The sequence below is a fragment of the Pseudomyrmex gracilis genome, unplaced genomic scaffold (genome assembly GCF_002006095.1).
Source record: "Pseudomyrmex gracilis isolate BER0280 unplaced genomic scaffold, ASM200609v1 scaffold_38, whole genome shotgun sequence".
NCBI classification, from domain to species: domain Eukaryota; kingdom Metazoa; phylum Arthropoda; class Insecta; order Hymenoptera; family Formicidae; genus Pseudomyrmex; species Pseudomyrmex gracilis.
This window is the reverse complement of record NW_018020622.1, coordinates 354,629-361,714: the sequence shown is the minus strand read 5'-3', so window position 1 is coordinate 361,714 and position 7,086 is coordinate 354,629. Positions and strand designations below refer to the sequence as shown.

General features: G+C 32.7%; 1 long non-coding RNA gene across 1 annotated transcript; it reads left to right on the top strand.

Annotated features, from left to right (window-relative positions):
• The first annotated feature begins 212 nt into the window (after nt 1–212).
• On the top strand, nt 213–6,884 carry LOC109852863. The gene is made up of 5 exons (XR_002250044.1): nt 213–465; nt 4,039–4,327; nt 4,475–4,607; nt 4,709–4,797; nt 6,444–6,884. It is a non-coding gene; the product is annotated as an uncharacterized LOC109852863 (long non-coding RNA).
• The last annotated feature ends 202 nt before the right edge of the window (nt 6,885–7,086 follow it).

The window sequence follows — 7,086 nt, the reverse complement described above, 5'->3', positions numbered from 1 at the left end:
TCAAAAATAAAACTCTGTGTTTGTGTGTGCATAGTAGTATAGTTGTGTGTTCTCTTCATTTTGTCTGATGATAGAGAAGTGGTAGTGGTGGTAACTGTCACCGAAGACAATTTATGTTAATGACTGTTCGTAACCGAGGAGCGTCGAGGTCGCTCAACAGAACAGTCTGCAGGTCGCCGTAGCAGCGGTCGGACACGATGCTGCTGCTCGACTTTCGAATTCTCCCTACTCCAACCCTGAATTCACCACCTTATCGTGCCGTGACCATTCCATCCCTACGATGGCGACGCCCAGCGTCGATTCCTGCGCATTTTCATCCCCAGCTCGGAGGGTCTCGTTCTGCGATGGCTTCGATAGATGCTTTTGTGCACTCGTCGTAAGAGAGAAAACACTATATTGTGATAAAATTAGTGGATTAACACAAAGTTAGTGATTTGTGAAGGATCATATTCGATGTAATTCTTGGTAAGTTTTTTTGTATTTCTTTTCTTTAAATAAAAAATTAGTTTATAATTATAGATACATATAAAAAAACTGATATTTGATAATATTAATAGCTCTTAAAACTAAGATTCTCTTGAGAAAAACAAAATATCTCTTACTTGTTAGTTCACATGACGTTGTAAAAAGATAAAACGGCTCTTGACATATACGCGTTACATTGGCTTTTTTTATGTTCTAAATTTCTGTTCTTTCTAAATACAAATTAAAGCTACACAATACAAGCAAAATATTTTTTAATCCAAAAGCTTGTAAAAATAAAATCACATAATTGTAAACAATATTATTCTCTTTAAATATTTAGTTTTTCAGGATTTGTAAGAATTAATGGTAAAATATTTCATTTTTTGCTTTACAACAATAAACTGTTCATACATTATATTTTCTTTATATGTGGAATATATTTAATCTCGAAAACACATCGCATCACACACAAGATTTACACTTTACGTATTTACTTTACACCTAAATATATAACGCACATTTGTAACTTTAACCAACGTAACAAATTAATGACTAAAAGAAAAGAAAGAGTGTTCTGTTCTATATTTTACGGTACAAAAATGATTGCGCGCATATGAATATATAAATAATTTCCTCCGAGCTATAAATATGTCGATATATTCATGTCCGACGGACTGTGAAGAGCGTAGCAAAGTATTAGCTAGCTTTGTCCTTGTATATTAACTGGCCTACTATGATCAAAAACTAGTTTTCTCGAAGTAGATTACTAGTTTACGTATTTTGCAATATCTGAGAGACAGATCTTAGACCACTAAACATGTTCAAAAATGTACAAAACGTAATTATTTTGTCTGATTCTTCTTTCTTCAGTTGTTGAATCTCTTATTCGTGTTCAACACTGACAATATACTTGATATTTTTTAATTCCGCTTCTTTCATAATTCGTCAAGGTTGTTCTATTGATGCATAGTTAAATGAGAAATATCATTAACATGATGTCGATAGTCACATCGAGTTATATATTTCGACACATGTATATACCATCGCCCGCGGTGGCGCCGACGGTGGCGAATTTCGCGATTTCTCTATAGCCTCTCGCAATCTGGCGGGATGCCGATCGATTTGCACAGCGTTCCTCACACCCGCGTACAATTCCGTTTCAGTTCATTTTGTAACTCGCGCGATAGCACGCATGTAAAACGACGATTTTCACGAATGAGAATTTTTATTTTTACGAAGGTTTTTAATAAATATCAACATGGAAACGTCGGCTCTTCCCGTAAACACATATTCTCATGAATAAAAAGAACTTACCTTACGTATAAACTTGATAAAATTTTATACAGCTTGTCTGTATATATTTTTCTTCAAATGTTTTTTTATGATGGAAAAATATAAAAAAAAAATATCAACTAAGTTTATTTTATATCTGGTAGTAAACAACGTATTAATACGCATTATTTTGATTTTGTTCCAAAATGTATCTAGTAAATAAACTTATCTACTAGAAACGTCTCTTCTTTTTATGTAAAAACTTATAAAATTTGAAGCAAGAACACATATGTACATTAGTGCATATACCGGTTGAGAATCCAATCACAAGCTTACTTTTTATATTCCACAACTAAACTTCCAATTTGTAAACACAATCAAGTTTTTTAACAAAAAATTGTTAAAAAATGGAAAGAGAAAGAGATAAAAAGAAAGAAAAAGAGAAAACAATTTTATATTTTTTAATTTTTAAACAACTGTTAAACACACTTTACTCATGTATTAAACATGATCTCAAGTACATATTATTTTTTAAAAAACCTGTATTTTGCATTTCCTATATATGTCTGCGCCAATATATATAGAGACACACACACCTGAATTTAAAAGATAGAAAAAAAGGGGGATTTAAAAATGCAAAACGTATCGAAGATAAATATAAATTGAGTTATAAGACGGCGCGTGTGGATGAAGAAGAGGTATCATGACATGACAAAGTGTTAAATGATCGATGTGTTCGATTTCCAGAAGAAGTATAGCCACTGTGATTGTCATATTCACTAAGAATGTTCACCAACAACATGTCCAAGCAACACGTGTTTGGCACGCGTACTGTGATATCTTGTTTTTCTTTTTACTTTCTATGAAAGAGTTTACAATAATACTCAATCAAGTTTACTGGGCTGAGAAAATAGTAATATAATATTTATGAAGAAGACCTACATTTGTGTGTGTGGTTTTATAGAATTTTGTTTGGTAAGATTTAACGCTACGCTTTGTTGTAAACTTTAGAAAATGAATGAAAACAAAAGACTTATTCAACACTTGATTTTGTACAATTTTCCATTAGAAACGCATTAATAAAACATCGCGCAATTTTCTGTTGCTTCTTAGTGCAGCTGAATTAAAGTACCAATGTCATAAATTAACACATTTCCGCAAGAAATGACATCATGCTGTGCAATTTGTGGATGGGAGATACAACGAGGTCTTGTTAATCTTTTGCAGGCGACCACACGGCTGACTTTATTCTCTCAGATTATTATCATTTGATTACCGTACAGTCTACCGTGTGTAATAACCCGAAAATATTTTTGTCCGTAAAACTGATATAATTTACACAAGTTAGATCTAAATATACATCTTATTAAGTAACATATTTCTGAGATTTGCTATTAAATAAATTATATCCTGATATTAAACACAGTAGCATTTTATTGCAAAACGAAAATAATGAGGATTACAACAACAGCAACAAATTTTAAATATTTTTTAAATATATTTTATATATTTTTAAATTTTATATATATTTGTTTTATATATTTATTTTATATATTTGTAGTTTTTTTTACATATATATTAAAGTAAGATGTAGAGAGAAGATACTCGAAATATCTCGAGAAGAAGCATTTCTTTGAACGTTTTTCTTCTCGGTATTGGAGCAGGTATCACGGTCTGTTATAAATAATGGGTCTCGGATAATGACGTCCTGTTTGACCTTCGGTTTTGTAAGGCGACCTGCTGCGTATTTCTAACGTCTTCAAAGCTTTCGTCGTAAAAATTCACTATCTCGATCTATTCTTGTAAAAAAATTCCCGAAAAAAAAGGTATGGACCATCACAAGACGTCGCATTGTACTATAAAACTACAATTTTTCAAGAAAACAGTAGGAAATAATTGTAAAAAGTTTTACATTTCAAGATTTTATTAGAAGTTTATACAATTCAAATTATAGTAAAGTTAGTATTTTGTATTACTAATTTAATACGCATTTCTAATATTATATGTTAACAATGTTTATAATATTATTTACAAATTTTTCTAAACGTACGTGGTATAACACAAAACAGGCTTTGTTTCATAGTGTTGCGATCAGAGTTGCCGCATTAATTATATCACATCAATTAAGATATTCAATAATGTAATTATTTCTCAAAATTGAAGATCGCTCTTTAATTCAACTGTATCGTGTTGCACCGATAAAGATTCGTCATTGTAGGTGGAGTCACTTATTATCGCTGCACAAAAGCCGCATGAGTTCCCTACGGATGCTGCGGGGCTCTCACGTGGATTTCATTTCAGGATCGCATAAAATGGTGCGCTGCGGGGTGAGGACGGGAGGAGGAGGAAACGCACGAGGGGAAGAGAAGAATGAAGCTACGGAACGGCAAGGGAAACGAGAGGGACGGGAAAGATGCCGGCTGGCAAGCAGATGGTTGCCCCGTTTATTGGTTTATTCGTCGGTTCAGCCATGACGTTCCGGCCATGAAACAGGCCGGAGGTTCTCCTTGTGTTGGAGAGTATCACGCAACGAGGCTACAACTGCTCTTCCTATTAAAACGCATCCGCGAGCTACTTACTCGCGTTGTACGTAAGTAATCTTCAGCATTGAACTACAGGTACACCATACGTAGCTCAAGGCTGACGGTTATTCACGTTGATCCAACTCACGTGGAAAACATCTCAGCGTTACAGATTTGTTTTTCTACGTTTTATTTTATTTATTTCTCTTTTACAGCGCCAAGGATAATCGATAATGCAATATGTTGCGTCAGCGGATAATAATTTTTATTATTTCGCAAATTTCTCTCATGCGTCTGATACTGTCCCAACCACACGGTAGCCTTATAAAAGTTGTATAATCATATGAGGTAAAGCGATGTACAAATTTTTGTAACTATAATGATAAAACATTTTGTTTAAAGCTAATGCTGAGTTAGGAGAATGAATTTTATCTTTTGATTTGTTACAGCTCTGAAAGTAATGATGTGCCAATAAATATACTTCTCGAGAGAAAAACAAGTTTGCCATCACCAACCACGTGCAAGATTGATTACACAGGTAATAATGAAACTTTTTACACACATGTTTAAATACACTTAACAAATAGAAGTAGACTATTATATAATCGAGCTTATTGTGTATAAACTTTCACATCAAAGTAAACAAATCTAGTAAAACTTGTAGCTCTTATGAGATTGATATTATATGTTGATTGATATTATATGTTATTGATAGTTTTACGTTAATGATGTCATTTTGTTACTGATGTTGTATAATTATGCACATGCATACACACACATAACACATATACGTAGATATAACATGGGTTTTTAAAAAAAACTTTCAATTTATTCGAGTTTTCTACACATGAACTCACAACAATGTGGTGGAGTTTATTATCGTACAATATTGTACAATATATAATATCACAAACGTACGATTTTGGCGGCGTACGCACATAGATGATATTCAGTAATGGCGTCTCTGGGGGCTGACGCTCGGGTCGATAGAATGAAGGCTGGTTGCCTACGAAACCCAAATACGCTCTTATTGCCGTCGATTATCCCCACCTATAATAGACTTTTCTCCAGAGACGTATAGTTAGCACCGCCACTTAAAATGTAATCGATTTTGCTTAAAAGTAAATCAACTCCTTATATTCAATAAAACTTGTATGACAAAATTTATTACACACTATGTGCACACGATTTTGAATAGAAAAAGCGAGAAATTTCAACTTTTATCTAGGGAATTTTTGTGTGTGAGAAACCTCTTCATATTACGACATGTGTCGGTAAAGTCAATTACGAGATGTCACTAGATAAAATACAAGTAAGAGATATATATATTATCTCAAGAATGTAAGGTCAATTTGCAAAAATAAAATAATTAAAATTTTTTAGATTAAAAAACAAATATAGATTTACAAAAAAAATTTAATTTATTTAACAAACCATTTTTTGTAATTTAAGCAAAAAACGAGTATTAAACAAGACACTGTCTTTGAGATAAAAGTAACATACGCAGTGACACAATGTACATTTATATTAAACCAAGTAGTTTTTTATTTTTATTTGTATTTAATTAAATAACTACTGCATTATTGTTTTTTTCTCTCTCTTTTTCTTTCTGTCTGTAAAATGTTGTCTCAAAACATATTTCTTTCGCTTTGTGATTTTAGTCTCTTTATATACTTTTACATAAGACAGCAATTTGTCCCTTTAGAGATTTCTTAATCTCTTGGGATATTTATCTAAACACCTTTACCTAAACCTAAACATATTATAGGCTAAAGAATGTGAAATTGCCTGGAAAAGTCACCTTCCGATACTTTTTAATCCGGATAAGGGATTTGTCGCAGGTTGTTGCAGTTAAAAGAGAGAGATTACCACGTTTAAAAGGATATCTAGCATTCTAATGTTTGAAAAGCCGTAGTTTTCGTGATATATTAGGGATCTATTTTAAATATGTTTCTTCTGTAAGTGAGAAGTATCCTTTTTCTCTGTTTCCTCTTTTTTCTAGAGACTGCGTATATATTTCTAAAGTAAACCTAATATACACTAAAACTAAATATTTTTGAAATTATAACATATTGTGACAAAATATTGTTTCTAAAAATATTTTGTTTTTATATTATACTGTTGTGCGACGTACCAAAAAGATGTTTAAAAGTCTTTTCTTTGTTAATTGCATGCGAACGACAGCGTACACGACATGACCAAGTAACCTGGAAATGAAAGGGGGGTACGTCGACACACGTACAGGAATAAAAGGAGCTGTACCGCTAAGAAGACGAAGAAGAAGAAGAAAGAGGAGAAGAAGAAGGAGAAGAAAACCAAGGAGAACGCGACCTTGCTACATTCAGCTGTGTCATCCTTGAGCCGTTAACGCTCAGGTGGTTTCGATCCCAGGGACGAGCATCAATCATCATCGGTAGTGCAGGTGTAATGCGATCATTGTCACTGAGATAACCCAGTACGATATTCACTTACGAAGCGTGTCAAGTGACATAACAGAGATTATCTATATCAGCGTATCTAAATACTAAAAGAAACTATTTCAATAGCGTGTTATTTGTTAGGGCAGGTCTTTGACTCGCATAAGAGATGTTGCAAAACATTTGTGTATTTATGTGCGGTAAATACGCACAGATTTCAAATTGTATGTGCTTTCTTTCAAAAGCAAATTCTGTTTATAACCAAAGAACTAGAAAAGATTGATAATGTAATGCGGTTTTAATTTAAAAATATAATATAAAGACAAGTAATTTATTTTGGTCAAAAAAGAAAAGAAGCTCACACATATATAAGAATTGAAAATGTAAATTGACAAGAAAATTATTTTTTT